Source organism: Cucurbita pepo, chromosome 3 (assembly GCF_057944985.1).
Source record: "Cucurbita pepo subsp. pepo isolate OVF chromosome 3, ASM5794498v1, whole genome shotgun sequence".
NCBI lineage: Eukaryota > Viridiplantae > Streptophyta > Magnoliopsida > Cucurbitales > Cucurbitaceae > Cucurbita > Cucurbita pepo.
The window spans coordinates 9,108,875-9,130,093 of record NC_141800.1 but is presented as its reverse complement, the minus strand read 5'-3'; the positions used below and the strand labels follow the sequence as shown (position 1 = coordinate 9,130,093).

Sequence of the window (21,219 nt, the reverse complement as noted above, 5' to 3'; positions counted from 1 at the left end):
ATCTTAGGCACTCTATGTACAACAATTATAGTAAATTAGCTAGCATGTTCAAAAGCATTAAAACTCAATGAGTTTGAATACTAACCTTTTGTAGGTCAAATTTCTTTTTCCTCACAAACCGGTTTCGAACCACCACTAATGTCTTCCCTACTATTCTTCGGCCTTAGAACGAGATTGTGCAATTCGGTGAGTGACTAAACTTGATAGGAATTTAGTATATGTAAAGAGAGAGTTTTTAGCAATTTTCTCAAAGTTTTTCAAGCAAACTTTCCATGTACCTTAATCAATTTATAGAGTCATATTTGCATGTTCATGCAAATTTGAGATTACCAAATTTGACACTCAAAATTCCACTCAAATTTGTGGGATTACGGCAAGCATGCAAGTTTGAATTAACCAAATTTTGACACAAAAAATTCCACTCAAATTTGTGGGATTATGTGGCAAACATGCAAGTTTAGTTAAACCATATATTGATACTCGATATTCCACTAACTCAAACATGGATTTTTCTATTGGGTGAAGTCAACATTTTGACTTTCTTTATTTTAATTCAACAATTAATTTAAATAATTAATTTCAAATAAAAATAATAATAAATGATTAATTAAACAATTTAATTAAAATTTAACATTAAATAAAATGTCAATCCCAATCAATTCCGGCACATATTCATTATATTGATTATGAATCCCTATTCATAATTAAAATATTTAAATCTTATTTAAAAATCTCTAATTCTCTCTTTTTGTTTAATTCATAATTAAAACAAAATGCGGTTAAATATATCGTATATATTTAGCGTATATTCCCTAATTTGAATTCAAACACTTCGAACTCACTCGTCACACTGTTCTAGGGTTCAGTCCGATATGAGCTAGTAGGAGGACCTAATGGACCTACAGATCATGGGCTCTAACGATCCGAGATTAACTGGCTAAACTCATTAACCTTGTTAACCAACATTCGTTAACTACTAGGACACTCCACTATAGCCTAGTAGTTGCACTCCCCTCACTATAGATATATTTCTGTCCATTTCATATTTCCATGATTAGTAAGTCGATCCTTCACAGGTTGTTCGTAACTAGAGCTAGGTCAATTTACTGTTTTACCCCTAAAGTTACTTCTTGTTCCTTGAGTCCCACTGATCATCTAATGAACAATTGGTTTGTGGTCCAACCACCAAACCAAACCCCTCTCGGGCCAATGAGAGGGTGGGCCCCTTATTCAAGACTTGAAGTCAGTACTTGAGGGAACAACCTCTCTATTATCCCTAAAAGCGGTAGGAGTGAATTTCATCTTACACTCTATGTCCCCAACTATTCACCAGTCTTACCCCTGAAATGGGAGACTTATTGAGTCGGCAAACACGGGCCACTCTCACCCATGCAAATCTAAGGATAATTCCGAATAAATAGGAGTTCATAGTTAGCTTAGGATTAAGATCGAGTTACCTAGGTCATCGAATGAAAAAATTAGTCTCAACAATAAACGACATTATAAAGTTGTGAGTGGTTTTCTTCATGGTCCGATCTTATGCAATACTCATTGCATAGGACGCCCCCACTCACATGTCTCCACATGTACAATTTAGTGATCACATTGTTTATATCATATACAAAAGTGGGCCGCATCCATAGTGTCCCTAGAATAAGGTACTCAACCTTATCCCTGTACTATAGATCATTTTGACTATATACTTGAACTTGAAGCACTCTGATGTATCTACATATAGTTCAAGTAATCATACAATAGCTAGAGTGTTCTTAGTTTATTGGATTTGACTATATACTTGAACTTCATCCACTCTGGTGTATCTACATATAGTTCAAGTAATCATACTATAGCTCGAGTGTTCTTAGTTTATTGGATTTAGATTAATCATTGTAACATTCACTTTATTCAATAAATTCAAACTATGAGTTTTAGGACATAAAACCCAACAAATACAATCAATTCTAGTGATTGATCATTAATAAAAGAAGACTAATGGAGATGCGGGTAAAAGAAGACTAATGAAGATGTGGGCAATCGATCCCCGTACCTCTCGCATGCAAAGAGAGCACTACCATCTTAGCTACATCCTCACAATTGTTACATCACAAAACTCATACGTCCCGTCATCAATAATAGTGAAAATGCAAAACTAAATAGTGAAAATGAAAAACTCTCTCTCCTCATTATGTCATAAATAAGAAAAAGTTGAAAAGAATAATATATTTAACAATTGATAGTATTCTTTGGAGATGCATGGTAACGATCCCTGCACCTCTCGCATGCAAAATAATTGCTCTACCATCTGGGGTACATCCCCACAATTATCCGGGCTCATTATGTCGTAAATAAGAAAAAATTGAAAAGAAATAATATATTGTGATTTTTCTTTTCTTCAATTTTGTACAATTTGTCCGAAAGTGTCATTTTTCTCCACATTTTTAACACTTTATGTTTGATTTGTTTGGAGAATTTTCTCGATCCCTTTATTTTGATCGCCCATGTTTGTTTGGGATCTTTGATTTACTTCTTTCCCTTCGATCAACACTGAGAGTATTGCCAGATGAATCTCTAATTTCCCATTTGGGAATACTTTTACCGACATCTCGAATTTCATCAAACTTAAGTTTATTAGATTCTCGTGAACTGTTGATTGCAGCAACAACAGTATACCACGTCTCGGGTAAAGATGACATCAAAATTAAAGCTTTAATTTCATTTTTTAAACATAATTTCCACTGAGCTCAATTGACTGACAATCACGTTGAACTAATTTATATGATCTGCAACAAATCTACCTTCAGACATTTGTATATATTTGACAACATCTTCTTCATAGCCGACGAATTTTCGTACATATTCGACAACACCTTCAATAGGCCCGATGTCATCTTCTCTTTGATGATGTTGAACGTCGTGTTTCTGGACAGCATCAACCAGATCAACCGTAAGGTGTTACGATCCTTGAGTTTCCACTCCTCCGCGGTTATGGTATCCGGCTTCACCCCCAAAAGGGGTTTCTAAAGATTTTTATGGTACATATAATCTTCAATCTACATCTTCTAGAAACTGATATCGAATCCATCAAACTTTTCAATTATTGTCTTTGAACTTTCCATCCTCACAGATCGCGGTGAATCTCGCCTCGCTCTGATGCCCATTATTAGGTTCACACAACAACGCACACACTCGATCTAAATGAACACAAAAAACATGATAGAGAAAATGTAAGGAGATATATTGACTAAAAGTTTTGTATTAATGAAGTAGGCAAAGAGAGGGTATGAAGAATGAGAAATGTACATTTTGAAAGCATCGACTAATGGGTATATATATAATTTCAATTTATTATATATATAGATTTAACAGATATAACCGCCTACTATATATAAATATTTAGTATATATATTTATATATATTAGGCAAATGGATCGCCTACTCTATCAGATTTTTACTGCAAATAGTCAGCCTCCATATCCAACATTCGAGAGCCCAAATAGTTAGTTTTCTAAGAGAGTTTAAAGAAAAATAAGCAAATGGAGGCTCGAAATGTTGGAACCCATCTGTTTACTTTATGTAAACGTTTTAAGTTTCAAATTTAGAACTTTGCGTCCAAAATTCTTCATCTAGAGATTGATTCATTAAGAGCCCAAATAGTTAGTTTTTCTAGGAGAGTTTAAAGAAAAATAAGCAAATGGAGGCTCGGAACATTGGAACCCATCTGTTTACTTTCTGTAAACATTTTAAGTTTCAAATTTAGAACTGTGAGTACAAAATTCTTCATCTAGAGATTGATTCGTTTAATGGGTCTTATACAATTAGCTATAAGGTATGTTACGTTTAATGGGTCTTACACAATTAGCTGTAGGGTAAGTACACAGTTGAAAAAGATTATCATTAGCTTATCTGCTACGGCTACTAAGGTATGTTAAGGTATGTTTATTTGATACATACGTTTAATGGGTCTTATACAATTAGCTATAAGGTATGTTACGTTTAATGGGTCTTACACAATTAGCTGTAGGGTAAGTTAATAAACACAGTTGAAAAAGATTATCATCAGCTTATCTGCTACGGCTACTAAGTTAATGAACACAGTTGAAAAAGATTATCATCAGCTTATCAGCTTATCTCCTCCGCGGTTATGGTATCCCGCTCTTCTTTGGTGGCAATCTTATCTCCAGGAGTTCAAGGAAATAATCGACTGTTTCTCGCAAGGCGGTTGCTTATGCCACTGCCAAATTAACCTGGATCCAAGTCCTCTTGCGTGAGCTCGGGATTTCGCAAGCACGAAAATAATCGACTGTTTCTCGCAAGGCGGTTGCTTATGCCACTGCCAAATTAACCTGGATCGAAGTCCTCTTGCGTGAGCTTGGGATTTCGCAAGCACGATCGCCTAGCCTGGCGTGACAACATATTAGTGCCACCTATCTGTCCCTGATCGCCTATAGCATGTGGCATGACAACATTGGTGCCACCTATCTGTCCCCCAATCCAATCTTTCATTGTCCAGATTAGATAATCTATTGATTTATCCTTTGTTACAGATCTATAAATACATTGAGGTCTTGACCGGCCATTCAACATATTACACCATTAATATGTAATCATAAGGAAGAGTATTTATTAAAGCACTAGGTTGCTCGCCTTAATTTTTGTTTCCTAAGATGGTAAGTAAGACATGTTAATATTGAATATTAGTAATATTGAATTATTCTAATATTCAAGGAGTTATCAAATAAACCAACAACCCAACAAAGAAACCAACAAACTATTTAATTTGATATAATTGTGAACTCAATACCTCTCGCACCCGAAATAAGAATCATACCACTAAACCAAATGCCTTTGACGTGGATCAATCATTTTTAGTTGCTAGTCCATGTATTTTGTGTGCCTCAAGATTTGAAATTTATCCATGTATTTTTTTTTTTTTTTGTGCTTTAGAACCTACTATTATTGCCACGTTAATTTCACATTGTCCATCACATAATAGAATTTGTTCTTCAAATCAATTGGATGTAGTTCAATTAATATTATTAAGAAATATTGACATAAATAAAGTTCATATCCTATAATTCCTACCGTGTATCTTTGCGATTATGAATGACCCAACTCAAATTATTTTGGTTGAAGTTGCATTGCCACTAGAGCATATGCATTCCGTTGCATTGCCACTAGAGCATATGCATTCCTTTGGGATAGATAAATTTCACCACAAACTAAGTTTTTGAAAACACTTTTATTTTATATTTATTTTTTAATTTTTAATTTATTAATTTTTTTAGTTTTTAATTTTAGTTGTCAAAACCTAGATATGTCAAAACTACTTCTTTGTTACCCTTTAACAATATTTATATGCTTTTAAGTTTATTTAGTTTCTTTTTATTACTAAGTTTACTTCTATTTCATGTTTAAAAAAAATGTGCTAGTAAACATAATTAATAAACCCAGTTGCTTAATATATTTTAAATACTTACTCCATTTGTATTTACTTCATTTTAAATAAAAGTTTACCGTAATTAATAAACCCATGTGTTTAATACATTCTCCGAAAAAACAAATTTGTTTGTATTAAGATAAATTACAATGAATAGGAAGAGAAGAAATCTCGAAAATAAGTAGAAGGTTGAGAATTTTCACTCAACCACCCAATCAAACTTGATAGACTCATGTGCAATTCTACCGGAAACCCAATTCTACCCCCAACAATTGCTTGAAACTAAGAAATGAGAGAGATAATGCTGATTTTTAAGGGGAACATCTGAACTTCAGAGATCAATTTCATTCCTCTAAAATCTGATTTGTAGATAATAATTTGAGGATATATATAGTCTCCCCGCAAAAGAAGTTAGTGGCCTGGATTTAATCTCAATCCACTTGAATCTCCACCAATGACCAGGTCAATTTGACCATTACATACTTTATGAATTAAAAATAAATAAAGTTTTCTAACAACTCATCTAATGATGCTTGCAACTTCATCTTCACTTCAACTGTGTAAATATTCACTTCTAAAGCTCCAAATGGTTCTTTCTCAATCGAATAAGCTTGTAACACATGAAATGAGAGTTGAACAAAGCCTATCCAATTTTATAGATGAAGAATAAATGCTTGTTGAATCTTCTTGGCTGGTCTAGTTGGAACATTTGGATCACTGTGATCCTTATCATCTTCGCCCTCTTCAAAAGGATTCTTCCTCGAATCAGAAAAATCATCACCTACATCAAAAGGACTCAAGTCAACAACATTAAAAATTGAAAGTAGAATGTGTTGAAAATTCTCCAGGAAGATCATTTTATATGAAAATTCTCCAGGAAGATCATTTTATATGCATTGAAATTTTGTTTCTCAATTGTCTCGTTCACCTCTTTATGGAATGTTTTGATCAGACCTTAATTATGGTTGCTTTACTCACAAAAATATTTAATTCTTAAAATAACTTTTTGTTTCTCAATTGTCTCCTTTCACCTCTTTATGCAATGTTTTGATCAGATCTGCCTTACTTGTGGTTGCTTTACTAAAAAAATATTAGAATGAATAGGAAGCAAATCAAGAGGAGTAAGTGGATTAAATCCATAAATATCTTCAAAAGGAGAACAATGAGTAGTACTATGAATTGCTCTAAAGGAGAACGATACTATGAATTGCTCTATTATATGCCATCTCACAAATGGCAAACATTCGTCTCAAGACTTAATATTCTTAGAAATAATAGGCAGATTAAATCCATAAACATTTTCAGAAGGAGAACAAATGAGTGGTACTATGAATTTCTTTAAAGGAGAACGGTACTATGAATTCCTCGGTTATATGTCATCTCTACAAATGACAAACATTAGTCCCAAGACTTAATATATTCTTAGAAATAATAGGCAATAATCCAATTTATCCTGCACCATACTTCTCAAAAGTGACTTAAAAATTTAACTATCCCTATCTTTTTTGCGAGTAGCAAACCACATTTAAAGGTGTATACAGCCCATATAAAATATCTATCCCATTAAGGCACCACCATATTATAGAGCATTTAGGAATACAGAGCGGGGTGTTCAAGGTATCGATCCCTGTACCATCGCATGCAAACAGAGCACAGTACCATCTTAGCTACATTTCCACAATTCTTGCATAACAAAACCCAAAACTGTGCGTCGTGAAAATGAAAAAATATTTCTGATCGTTATGTTAAAAATAAGGAAAGATTGAATAGAAATAAAATATTAATAACTAATAGTTTCTTTAGGAGATGCACTCTACCATCTTAGCTTAATCCCCATAATTCTTACCTAACAAAACCCAAAACCCAAAAATGCAGGTCATGAATAATAGTGAAAATGAAAAAATATTTCTGCTCATTAGGTAAAAAATAAGGAAAAATTGAATAGAATAAAATATTGAAAATGAAAACTATCCCTTCTCATTATATCATAAATAAGAAAAATTTGAAATAGAAATAGAATATTTGGTAGTAGGATTCCTTTGGAGATGCAGGGTATCGCACCGTACTTCTCACATGCGAAGCTAGCGCTCTACCATCTGACCTACATCCCCACAATTCTTACGTCATCAAATCCTAAACCTACTATCACCAATAATAGTGAAAATAAAAAAATATCTATGCTCAATATATCAAAATAAGAAAAGATTGAATAGAAATAAAACCATTTGAGCTACATCCCAAGCAAAAAATATCTCTGCTCATTATGTCATAAATAAGGAAATATATTTTCTTCTAGAGATGCAAATATGCAAAGTAACGATCCCTATACCTCTTGCATGCTAAGCGAACGCTCTACCATCTAAGCTACATCCCCACAACTCTTATATCACAAAACTCTAAATTTTCTCTCATAAATAATAGTGAAAATGAAGAAATATTTAACGAATAGATTCTTTCGGAGATAAGAGGTATTGATCGCCATACCTCTCGCATGCTAAGCGAGTACTCTACCATCTGAGCTACATTCACACGATTCTTACATCACAAAACTCTAAATGTCTCGTCATCAATAAGAGTGAAAATAAAAAACTATCTCTGCACATTATGTCATAAATAAAAATAAATTGAAAATAATTAATATATTTAATAATTTATAGTTATCCTTTAGAGATGCCGTACCAGTCCCAGTCCCCATCTTGCAAAGCAAGTGCTCTACCATCTAAGCTACATCCCCATGATTCAAATGAGGTATCAATCCCCATACCTCGCGAGCGCTCTACGAGCTACATCCCCACATTACTTGCACCACAAAATCCTAAATTTTCTGTCTTTAGTAATAGTGAAAATGAAGAAATATTTAATAATAGATAGTTTTATTTTGGAGATGCGGGGTATCGATCCCTATACTTCTCGCATGCAAAGCGAGCGCTCTACCACCTGAGCTACATCCCCAAGATTCTTACGACATAAAACCCTAAACGTCTTATCATCAATAATAGTGAAAATGAAAAAATATCGCTACTCATTAATCCTTTAGAGATGCGAGTATGGATCCCCATACTTCTCACATGCTAAGAAAGCGATCTAAAATCTAATCTACATTCTCAGGATCCCCATGATAAGAAAGCGATCTAAAATCTAATCTACATTCTCAGGATCCCCATACTTCTCACATGCTAAGATCTAAAATCTAATCTACATTCTCAGGATCCCCATACTTCTCACATGCTAAGAAAGCGATCTAAAATCTAATCTACATTCTGATGATTCTGATTCTTACATCAGAAAACCCTAAACGTCCCGTCATCAATAATAGTGAAAATGAAAAAATATCTCCGCTCATGATGTCATAAATAAGGAAAGATTGAATAGAGTTTCTTAATCTAATCTACATTCTGATGATTTTGATTCTTACATCAGAAAACCTTAAACGTCCCGTCATCAATAATAGTGAAAATGAAAAATAACTCGGCTCATGATGTCATAAATAAGGAAAGATTGAATAGAGTTTCTTAATCTAATCTACATTCTGATGATTCTGATTCTTACATCAGAAAACCCTAAACGTCCCGTCATCAATAATAGTGAAAATGAAAAAATAATTCGGCTCATGATGTCATAAATAAGGAAAGATTGAATAGAGTTTCTTTTGGAGATGCGGGGTATCGATCCCCGTACCTCTCGCATGCTAAGCGAGCGCTCTACCATCTGAGCTACATCCCCGGAATTCTTGCATCACAAAACCCTAAATTTTCCATCATCAATAATAGTGAAAATGAAGAAATATCGCTACTTAACATGTCATGAATAAGGAAAACTTAAAAGAAATAACATTTTTAATAATAAATAGTTTTGTTTTGGAGATGTAGGGTATCAATCCCCATACCTCTCGCATGCAAAGCAAGCGCTCTACCATCTGAGCTACATCCCCACGATTCTTATATCACAAAACCCTAAACGTCTCGTCATCAATAATAGTGAAAATGAAAAACTATACCTGCTCATTATATCGTAAATATGAAAATTTTGAAAAGAAATAATATATTTAATAATTCATTCATTTGGAGATGCAAGGTATTGATCCCCGTACTACCCACATGAGAAGCAAGTGCTCTACCATTTGATCTACATCCGCACAACTCTTACATTGGAAAATAATAAACGTCCGGTCATCAATAATTGTGTAAATAAAAAAATATCTCGGCTCATTATGTCATAAATAAAGAAAGATTGAATAGAAATAAAATATGAATAACAAATAGTTTCTTTTGAAGATGCAGGGTATAGATCCCCATACCTTTCGCATGCTATGCAGGCGCTCTACCATCTGGCTAAATACCCACAACTCTTAAATCACAAAACCCTAAATTTTCCGTCATCAATAATAGTGAAATGAAGAAATATCGCTACTCTACATGTCAGGAATAAGGGAAAATTGAATGTAAAAAATATTGACATAAATAAAGTTCATATCCTATAATTCCTACCTTGTACCGGTAAGATTATGAATGACCAAGCTCAAATTATTTTGGTTGAAGCTGCATTGCCACTAAAGCATATGCATTCCTTTGGGATAGATATTGAAACAATACATTTGAATTTTAAGCAAAATTTCACCCCAAACTAAGTTTTTGAAAACAACTTTTATTTTATATATATTTTTTAATTTTTTTAATTTTTTAATTTTTTAATTTTTTAATTTTAGTTTTCAAAACCTACATTGATATGTAAAAACTACTTCTTTGCTATCCTTTAACAATATTTATATTGTAAAATGGGATCAACTTCTTTAAGTTTATGTAGTTTCTTTTTACGGATATGTTTACTTCTATCTCATATTAAAAAAAATGTTCTAGTAAACATATTTCCTCTTTTATTGGTATATATACTTACTCTATTTGTATTTACTTCCTTTTAAATAAAAGTTCACAGTAATTAATAAACCCATGTGTTTAATACATTCCCTAAAAGACAAACTTGTTTGTATTAGAATAAATTACAATGAATAGGAAGAGAATAAATCCCAAAAATAAGTAGAAGGTTGAGAATTTCACTCAACCACACAATCTAACTTGATAGACTCATGTGCAATTCTACCCCCAACAATTGGTTGAAACTTAGAAATGGTAGAGATAATGCTCGAATTTTTAAGGGAAACTTCTAAACTCGAGAGATCAATTTTATTCCTCTAAAATCTAATTTTCACATAATAATTACTTGAAACTTAGAAATGGTAGAGAGGGGAACTTCTAAACTTGAGAGATCAATTTCATTCCTCTGAAATCTAATTTTTACATGATAACTTGAGGACAGGAGGATATTTATAGTCTCCCCACAAAAGAAGTTAGTGACCTCGATTTAATCTCAATAATAGTGAAACTTAGAAATGGTAGAGATAATGCTCGAATTTTTAAGGGGAACTTCTAAACTTGAGAGATCAATTTCATTCCTCTGGAATCTAATTTTTACATAATAATAATTTGAGGACATTAGGATATTTATAGTCTCCCCACCAAAGAAGTTAGTGGCCTGGATTTAATTTCAATAATAATGAAAATGAAGAAATATTGCTACTCAACATGTCATGACATGAATGAGGGAAAATTGAAAGTAAAAAATATATTTAATAATAGATAGTTTTATTTTAGAGATGTAAGGTATCAATCCCTATACCTCTCGCATACAAAGCAAGCGCTTTACCATCTGAGCTACGTACCCACAATTCTTATGTTACAAAACCCTAAACATCTCGTCCTTAATAATAGTGAAAATGAAAAACTATCTCTGCTCATCATGTAGTAAATATGAAAATTTTGAAAAGAAATAATATATTTAATAATCGATTCATTTGGAGAAGGAAGGTATCAATCCCGTACTTCCAACATGGGAAGCTCTACCATCTGAGCTACATCCCCACGATTCTTACATTATAAACCCCTAAATGACCCGTCATCAATAATTGTGAAAATGAAAAAAATATCTCCGCTTATTATGTCATAAATAAGGAAAGATTGAACAGAAATAAAATATTAATAATAAAAACCAAATAGTTTCTTTTGGAGATGCGGGTGCGCGCTCTACCATCTGAGCTACATTCCCACAATACTTGCACCACAAAACCCTAGTAATATCGCTACTCAACATGTCATGACTAAGGAAAAATTGAAAAGAAATTACATATTTAATAATAAATTATTTTGGAGAAGAAGGGTATCGATCCACATACCTCTCACATGCAAAGCAAGCACTCTACCATCAGAGCTACATCCCAACAATTCTCATGTCACAAAATCCTAAATGTCTCGTCATCAATAATAGGTCCAAAATGGTAGAAAATTAGGTATAATTTATGAATCACTTCGACATAGAATGCATTGATATTATTATTTGGATTATCATTCACATTCACAATTTCATGGGAATGTATGTATTTAACGTGTGTCATTTTATTGTACTTATTTACTTCATTTTGGTGAGTATGCCTATCCAAATCTGAAGCAGGTCTTGTAGAGAGCTCTTTGTTCTTATTATGTTATTAAGACACATTCTACATCCAAGGCTTCAGTTCAACCGCATCGAGGACTTCATGTGTTTCATGCAATATGACAAAATACGACCTTAATACCTAGGCCCAAGGATTCATACATACATTTTAAGTGGCATAATAAGGGCATTTGGTCTAGTGGTATGATTCTCGCTTTGGGTGCGAGAGGTCTCGAGTTCGATTCTCGGAATGCCCCTTCAAGAGTAGCAACCTAAAGTCTTTCTTTACATCCCAATGCTTACATGTTTAAGTTTTGATATCTCTTTTCTAATTCCTTTATGTCGACTTTGTTGCCCAACAATTGATGTAGAGAAGTTAAGAGGTATGTTTGAAAAGTAAATAATAGGAACAACAAGTTTATATAAATATAAATAAATATGAAGTTCTTTGATAAGAAAAGATTTAGATATAGGGGCATTTGAGGTTGCACCGTAAGTGAGGGTCGTACCACTAAACCAAATGCCTTTTCTTAAATACCCAATATTTTTTTTGCTTCTACTCAAATATATTTTTCTCTATGTGGTTGGACGGCTATAAAATGAAAAGTTGATGGTCTAATATTTTACTTGTAAGTAAGGCATTTTATATTGAATTGTTATAATATACGAGGATTATCAAATAAACCAACAGCCCAACAAAGGAAACAAACTAATCAATTTGGGTTGGATTGATTCGGTTTAGTTTATCAGTTTGTTTGATTTAATTCTTCTATTTTGCCTCTATGACAACAAAATAAAGTTGTATTGAATGGACCTTAGTTTCATTTATGACAAACTCATACGAAACATACTGGCATTAGTAGTACTAAGAGTTGGAATCTATAAGCATTTCATGAACTTAAGTGCAAACCATGCTTCTTTAAAGATGAGATGAACTTTAGTTAAGTAATGGGAACTTTAAATTACTTCATGTGGAGCTTCAATTACTCTATGCTAGTTACAATCTTTAGGATTGACTAATTGGACACAAGTTCATGGATTTAGGGAAATTTTTGTGCAATTATCAACTACAACTTATGTTTCCAAATTTTTAGGTCATAATTTAGGTAGTTGGTGTTATGAGTCGTAAACTTGTTTTTTACATAATATGGTAGTTGAACTGTCATTCCGATGAGATGGACAAAGAAATTGTCTTTGAAATGACTAATAGACCTAGGTTCATCGTTGTTGTCTTCTAACTGTGATTTTGCAAAAAGCTTAACTAATATAAACTATTATCCGACAAGATCTTTAAGTTAAATCAAGAATATACCCTACACATCATTCAAGATGGCAATAAAATGGAGTTAAATTGAACCCACTTTAGTTTCGTGTTTGGTGTGTTCAAGATAAAGCATAATTGTATTTATGATATTGAGCTTGGGGTCTATAAGAATTTAATGATCATAAGAGAAATTCCAGTTTTATTAGAGGAGACCAAATTTATTTAAGGTACTAGGAATTCGACATGGCTTAAGAGTTGCGTGGGTGCTCATTTTATCCATGTTCTCCACTTCCTCCCATTTCCTCCTCTTCCTCCATCACATTCTTTATTTCTCTTCCCATTTCTCAATCTCCAACTTTCTTCATCCCTAACCAATGCCGATTTGAATAAAGAAGGAGAAAAAGAAAGAGAGTGAAGGAAGTCGGAGAGTTATTACGGATAAATGGAGAAAAAAATTTCTTTAAAATAATAAACAGACCCAAGCTCATCGTTGTTGTTGTCGTTTACTTGTGATTTTGCAAAAAGCTTAACTAATATGAAATATCAAGGTAAATCAAGAATATATCCTACACATCATTCAAGATGACAATAAAATGAAGTTCAATTAAAACGCACTTTTAGTTTCCTGTTTGAAAGGTTCAAGATGAAGCATAATTGTATTAATGATATTAAAGAGATTCATGTTTTATTAGAAGAGATCAACTTCATTTAAGGTACTAGGAGTTTAAACTACTTCCATTAATTTCAATCACTCTACCAAGATTACAAATTTAGGGTTGGCTAATTGGACATCAATTCTCTACCTTTAGGTTATAATTTAGGTAGTAACCATTATAATATTAATGAGCATAAGAGTTACAATTCTTTCATGGACTATATGTGTTATAGTTAAAAGCATATATATATATATATATATATATTATATTATGTATGTTGAGGTCTGGATAAAGCACAAAGTAGCAAGGAACACCATTGTCAACTCTAGAACCACCCACAACTAGTGATCGAGACCAATGCAAAATATTTTAGCATCCTTTGGCATCGAGATACAGGAAAGATGAACACCGTCAAATTGGAAGCTTTATCAGTCTTAAGAGTCACAATGAGAACTCTAATCAAGCTGGAGCCTTGGACTAGGCAAATCATTTTGTGATAGTTGAAATGGATGACTTTGACGTCGTGTTAGGGATGAACGTCCTACTGGAACACAAAGTCATTTACATGTCCCTAGCAAAATTCCTAGTAGTAACGGAGTCTAATCCGACGATCATTCAGAAAAACATCCATCAACCAAGAGGGGTGAAAATGATGTCGATACTACAGTTGAGAAAGAATCTTAGCCATGATGAATCTACGCTTGCTACTATTGTTGTAATTGAAAAGGGGAGCTCGAGTGAGTCAACCTCAATAGAAACCTTGTTGCCACTACATGAACACCACGATGCAAAACAAGAAGGTCAGATAATGGATTTATCCCAACCAGGAGAGATAAATCACAAGATTAGTTTTATGTTGCAATCGAGATCGCCTGCCACAAACAAATGTCATGTGGCTGAGCTTAAGCTAGCTAAATTCTATGAAAAGCTAAATGACTTGTTAACTGTCGAGTTCATTAGACCCCCAAAGGCTCTTGTCAGTGATCACTCAAATGCTAGGCAAAGACACCAAGCCAACACCAATATTGGAGAAGGAAGACAAAAACAAGCCACTGAAGCAACACATATTCACATAGAAATACCAGACGGATGAAGAGAATGGTCAGTCAGAAGCGTCGACAACAATAATTTCAAGAAAAATAGAGAGTTCATATAAGTTAACGTTAGATCAACTTCGAGTTCAAAGCAACAAGAACCAAAGACGGGTGCAAAAATACTATGGACTAGTCGAAGTTATCCACAAGATTATCAAAACACCATATAGGATCCAATTGCTCTTATGGATGCGGACTAATCTTGTTGTCCACGTCAGTAACTTGAAACGTTATTATTCGGACCAAGAAGACATCAAGCAGAAGCAGGTGGTATGACGTCATGCAAAGAAGAAAAAATTTCATGTGAAGAAAGTAGGAAAGACACCAACAGAGAAGAAATGAAGAGTCAACGAACCGAGAAGTGATTTTCAATAGCACCTAGTAGATTGGAAGAGACTCCTCAACGAGAGACTGGGGCATTTCAAATGCTATTCAAGAATGGTTCCCTTCGGTTGTGGGCTGGATCTTCTGACTATTTACGTTCGGTTGTGGGCAGGATCTTCTGACTATTTACGTGAGTTGGGCTTGGAGCATGCATGTAGGTTGAAGAATGCTTCCCTTGTTCTTCTTCCCTTTGTATTTTTTTTTTTTTTTTTTTTTTTTTTTTTTTTTTTTTTTTTACCAAACATCCATTTAAATTATTTCTTTATTCAATTTGATATAATTGTTGGGGCATTTCCAAGAATCAAACTCGATCCCTCTCGCACCCGAAGCAAGAATCATACCACTAGACCAAATGCCCTTGTAGTGGATCTTTTGACTATTTACGTGATCCTTATACGACTCACTGAAAATTTTGGTACCCTTCTCATTCCTATTCTCTATTACGCCTCTTCTCGCTCTCTGAAACTTCTTTAAATGTTATTGTTCACTGGTTATTTGGGCGCATCTTCCTTAAAAGGATTGTGACGACAGATGACCTAAGTAAAACTACTATTGGGAGATTAGTGCAATAGAGAATCTGTGCCCCTTAACATAACAAAGAGTTCCTAGAAAAAAATATCATAGAACAATTTGTGTGGGTCGAGGGTGTAACGCCTTTCGCACCCGAAGCAAGAATCATACCACTAGACTAAATGCGCTTGTAGTGAATCTATAATTTTTAGTTGCTAGTCCATATATTTTATGCGCCTCTATATTTAAAATTTATCCACATGTTTTTGTGCTTTAGAACCTACTTGTGCCTTTAAGATTATGAATGACCCAGCTCAAAATTATTATGGTTGAAGCTGCATTGCCACTAGCATATGTGCATTCCTTTCGGATTTACTTTGTCCCTTTCACAATTTTACTAGTCCCTTGCTACCATACCATTTAACAATATTTATAATATTTACTTCGTCCCTTTCACAATTTTACTAGTCTCTTGCTACCATACCATTTAACAATATTTATAATACGTTGAGCAACAATATTTATAATACGTTGAGCAACAATATTTATAATACGTTGAGCAACAATATTTATAATACGTTGAGCAACAATATTTATAATACGTTGAGCAACAATATTTATAATACGTTGAGCAACAATATTTATAATACGTTGAGCAACAATATTTATAATACGTTGAGCAACAATATTTATAATACGTTGAGCATTCGTTGCTACTATTTAACCGTACTTCGTCCCTTGCTACCATACCGTTGCTACTATTTAACCGTACTTCGTCCCTTGCTACCATACCGTTGCTACTATTTAACCGTACTTCGTCCCTTGCTACCATACCGTTGCTACTATTTAACCGTACTTCGTCCCTTGCTACCATACCGTTGCTACTATTTAACCGTACTTCGTCCCTTGCTACCATACCGTGTACTTCGTCCCTTGCTACCATACCATTTAACAATATTTATAACGGGATTGCTATCTCATGCTAGAAAAAACGTGCGAGTAAATTGATAACCGAAGTAATAAGAGAATTAAGGACAAGGGCATTCTAAGATGTGAACTCAGGACCTCTCACACCCTAAGTAAGAATAATACCACTAGACCAAATTTCCCTTCTTGAACATCTATCATTTTTAGCTCTCACTCGATATGATTTTTTTTCTCAAGTTTGAAATCTATATTTGTTGGGAGTTGAGGGGCTAAAAGTTCTTATTATGTGTTACCTTTGGCATATTCACAATATCATGGGAATGTATGTATTTAACATTTGTCATTTTAATGTGTGTTTATTTACTTAATAAATATCTTCAATTCTACAATTTCTTGAAGGGGCACATTTTGAGGATTGAACTCAAGACCTCTCGCACCCAATGCAAGAATCATACCACTAGACCAAATGACCTTGTTATGCCATTTGAAACGTATGTATGAAGCCTTGAGCCTAGATATTAAGGTCGTATTTTGTTGTATTGCAGGAAACACATGAAGTCCTCGATGAGAATATGTCGTGGAGAACAAAACAAGAACATAATAAGAACTTCTTTTTTTTTTTTTTTTTCTTTGTTTCCTAAGATGGTAAGTATAAAGTCTTGGGATGTAAACAAAGACTTCTTAGTCTTTGTTGCCCAACAATTGGTGTACAGAAGTTAAGAGGTATGTTTGATAATAGGAACAAAAAGTTTATATTAATATGAAGTCCTTGGATAAGAAAGGATTTAGACATAGGGGCATTACAAGAATTGAACTCAAAACCTCTTGCACCCTAAGTGAGAATCATACCACCAAACAAAATATTTTTAGCTTCTAATCAAATATATTTTTCTCTGAGTGGTTGGACGGCTATAAAATGAAAAGTTGAATTCTTATAATATACCAAGGTTATCAAATAAACCGACAACCCAACAAAGGAAACAAACTAATCAATTTTGGTTGGATTAATTCAGTTTAGTTCATCAATTTGTTTGATTTAATTCTTCTATTTTGCCTCGTATACCAAGAAAATAAAGTTGTATTGAATGCATTTATGACAAACTCATATGAAACATACTGACATTAATAGTACTAAGAGTTGGAGTCTATAAGCATTTCATGAACTTAAGTGCAACTCATGCTTCTTTAAAAATGAGATAAACTTTAGTTAAGTGTCAGGAACTTTAAATTACTTCATGTGGGGCTTCAATTACTCTATGCTAGTTACAATCTTTATGATTGACTAATTGGACACGAGTTCATGGATTTAGAGAAATTTTTGTGTAATTATCAATTACAATTTATGTTTTCAAATTTTTAGGTCATAATTTAGGTAGTTGTTATTATGGGTCATAAACTTGTTTCTTTGCATAATATGGATTTAGTTGAACTATTATTACCGATGAGATGGACAAAGAAATTGTCTTTGAAATGACTAATAAACCTAGGTTCATCGTTGTTGTCTTTTAACTGGGATTTTGCAAAAAGCTTAACTAATATGAACTATCATGCCACAAGAACATTAAGGTAAATCAAGAATATACCCTACACATCATTCAATATTGGCAATAAAATGGAGTTAAACTGAACGCACTTTAGTTTCATGTTTGGCGTCTTAAGGATAAAGCATAATTGTATTAATGATATTAAGCTTGGAATCTATAAGAATTTAATGATCATAGAGAAATTCCTGTTTGATTAGAGGGGACCAACTTTATTTAAGCTACTAGGAGTTCAAATTGGCTTAAGAGTTGCGTGCGTGCTCATTTTATCCATGTTCTCCACTTCCTCCCATTTCCTCCTCTTCCTCCATCACATTCTTTATTTCTCTTCCCATTTCTCAATCTCCAACTCATCCTTTCTTTATCCCTAACTAATGTGGATATGAATAAAGAAGGAGAAAAAGAAAGAGAGTGAAGGAAGTCGGTATGGATTTAGCTTTGGAACTAGACATCGATGAGTGTGATCTAATGAACATCTATACAGGAAATTTAGTGACTTCGCTTTCGGCCAACCAGGTGAATGGTGTTACTATTAGCTTGGTTGGATGAATTGTATGAGATATTAAGAACGCGTGCTCCGTAGCCCCTCCACGTGTCACTTTGTGAGTGTTTGACATGTATTATGTTATGTTATGTTGTAACGCGAATTCAAATGAGGATTAATTTCTCAATTTTTTCATTTTGACCCATCTTTCCTAACTAGAGGTCCGTAAGATCCCTAATTAGAGTTCAATAAGAAGAAAAAAAGAAAGAAAGGAAAAAAAATGAAGAAGAAGAAAATAAAGGGGAATTGTTTTGAAAGAGAGTTAGAGAGAAATTTTGTACAGTTTTATGAAGAAATTGGATTTGAATCAGGAACTGTCCATTATTTCTTTTTATGACTAATTATAAATAAAGAGAAAAATATATTTGTAGAGATAGATTAAACTCTAAATATTTTAATTTTATAGTATTTTCTTATTTTATATTAATTTACTTTTATTTTTATTTGTTTTCACTTTCAATTTTAGTTTCTATTTGAGTTTTGAACTCTAGCGACTCAAAAGTTTCTACTTAATTTAAGGTCGTTACTGTATACGTACCATAAATATTGAATGCGGAAGACTTCATTTAAATTCCATAAAACATAACCTTTAACTTAAAACACAGCCATGAACTTACGTGTTTCAAAAACATCTTTAAAACGACACAACAAAAGACCCGGAATAAAATAAATAAGCATTTAAGTTTAAAACATCTTATTCTATCCTAAGTCTAAGAAAATAAATACCACTATCCTATGCATGTGCCATGATCTCGAGTTGCGATGCCGTCGTCAGCCGTACCGAAATGTCTTGCCTTAACCTAAAAAATGTAGTAGCACATGGCTTGAGTATTTAAAGAAATACTCGGTAAGTGACCCCACTATTGGGGTTAAATGCAACAATCACATGCAATGAAATGATGGGACCTATCTTTCGTTTCATTTCGTTTTTCCTACGGTGCTATCCTAACGGGTAATCGTGGACGTGTACCATATACTCTACACACAGCCCATACGTGCGAGTATGGGCTCACCAGCTAGTTTGCACACCGCTGGGCCACTGTTCTTATCCGGTGGGCATACTCTGGGAGCCCCTTATGCCGGGACCCGTTAAAACTAGAACCGTCACGGCAGCGCTATGCAATGCATAATGATCGTTGTCCTGCAATTGGATGTACGCGTCCGTACCCTCGTGATGGGATGGGGGTATCCCCCCAGATGCATGAACACACATAATGCATGAGGTCCTCCTATTTATACATTTATCTTTAATGACCATAACCCCCCTGTTACGTTCTAGGCTTCATGTCATTCTCATTTTCATTTCACATTTCATACACATTTCTATCGGGGTTATGGTTCCAGACAATTTACCATGTTTCATGTCATACAATTCATGCTGTTCACATTCACATATTCCATACAAACATGCCATAATCATTCAAGGACCTCATATCGTTACATGCATTACACATCACATCAGACTAAAAGCATATATAGCATACATTTAAGTTCACATAACTACGTACTTAAGCACAATAATCTAGCATACAATGTATCATATCATAAACAAGTCATAACGTAAACACTTCATAGTCATATCGTTCTCTAACTTACCATAGCCTTAACGTTCTTATACCTATCACAGACATATCATTACGTAACATACCTTAGTCATATCGTCATAAGAACGTACCCTAACGCTATCGTTCTATCAATCTATCACAAACCTATCCCTTTCTACCCATAACCTAACCGTATTCTTTCATCAATCTCTCCTATTCATAGCACTCCGGTATGTAACCTAACCTTAACGTTTCATGAACGTATCTTACTCCTATCGTTACATTTCGTTTTGTGCATCCTTCTCGTATCCTATCTCAAACATATCCTTGAGCACATCGTACCATAATTCTTAACCACATATTATAACATAACATAACATATAGGAAGCATATCAATCCACAGACAATTCACACATATCAATATATATGATACGTGCAGAACCACAGGGCACGTGTCAACATCAAATATAACAATGCCGATAGTAAGGTCACTTACTTGGCTAGCTTAAGTCGTTGTCACAAATATATCTTTAATGAAAGTTTAATTCCGTCATTTGAAATCCGAGTCAACCTATATGAGCTCATGACATCAGTTTCAAGTTTGAACTCTACAAAATTATTTCTCTAATTTACATTGGTCATCGTAAAATTCTGATATTTCGTGTTAAGACAAAATTTAAAGGAGCTCACTGCCTTCTGATATTACCTGTTTTATGGTTAAATCGTGTGCAACAAATCTTTCCTCAATCTCCCTCCCTCCCTCTAATTATTTTCATTTGTAAATAGGTTTTTCAATTGTGTAAACAGATATTACTGGCCAATTGTAAGTTGATTG

At 33.7% G+C, this 21,219-nt stretch overlaps 2 non-coding genes across 2 annotated transcripts; one reads left to right on the top strand and one right to left on the bottom strand.

Moving 5' to 3' along the window:
• Window positions 1–9,087: 9,087 nt before the first annotated feature.
• Window positions 9,088–9,160, bottom strand: TRNAA-AGC (transfer RNA alanine (anticodon AGC)). Its single transcript has one exon. It is a non-coding gene; the product is annotated as a tRNA-Ala (tRNA).
• A 2,945-nt stretch (window positions 9,161–12,105) lies between these two features.
• Window positions 12,106–12,177, top strand: TRNAP-UGG (transfer RNA proline (anticodon UGG)). The gene has a single exon. It is a non-coding gene; the product is annotated as a tRNA-Pro (tRNA).
• The last annotated feature ends 9,042 nt before the right edge of the window (window positions 12,178–21,219 follow it).